The sequence below is a fragment of the Cynara cardunculus genome (assembly GCF_001531365.2).
Source record: "Cynara cardunculus var. scolymus isolate 2C chromosome LG 13, CcrdV1, whole genome shotgun sequence".
Taxonomy (NCBI): Eukaryota; Viridiplantae; Streptophyta; class Magnoliopsida; order Asterales; family Asteraceae; genus Cynara; species Cynara cardunculus.
The window spans coordinates 11,475,332-11,476,274 of record NC_037540.1 but is presented as its reverse complement, the minus strand read 5'-3'; positions in this window follow the sequence as shown (position 1 = coordinate 11,476,274).

Below are 943 nucleotides of genomic sequence, written 5' to 3'. Positions count from 1 at the left end.
AAACATATATTGATTTAAGGAAAGACAATTTGGAATTTTGGCGTATTTTATAATTTTATCGACTTGAGGAACACATACAGTTGGTAAATGAAAACTAAACCCTAATGTCTTATACGAAACCTTTGTATGTATATGTGTGTGTATGTGTTGTGTGTGTATTGGCGGTCGGTTTAGTCCAAATAGTTCAAACAAACGTTCAACCCCACATACATTGGCAAGATCATCAGGCTGCTCAAATCGTAAAAAAAAAACATTTGATTTGAATTGGTACGACCGGTTGAGGGGTCCTATGATTGTTTTAGCACCTTGGGGTCTAGGGGCCATTACTAAACATTTATATGATAAGTGCTTACCGGAACACTTTATCTTATCGAATGAGCATGATAAAGATTGAGAATCTCACATAAGAGCGAAGACAGGGACCAAGAGTCTTACCTGGTAAGTGAGCGACTCTTACCCGATAAGCAATTACCAGATAAAAATGCAGTTTACGATATATACTAAAATCTTACTTAGTGAGTTAATTGAAAGTGTTGACTATTAACGATAAGTGTAAGCCAACCAATTAAGCGTTGGGTAAACATAATCCATACATTTGTGTTCTAGCAATGTTGAGTTATTACGTACACAACATGTTAAGCTGAAGTTTTACGAGCACCATGATATATATATATATATATATATACACACACATATATATATATATACATATATATATATATATGCATACATATACATATATATATATATACATACATACATATATATATATATATACATACATATAGGGGCTGGTTCAAATACTAACCCATTATTTTGTGCAAACTATGCTAACACATCTTAATCGTTCATTTTCTCATCTAACGGTTATTATTAAATGAGATTAAATAAACAATAATTTAATTAATATATTAATTAATATGTGTATGAACAATTGTTCAAA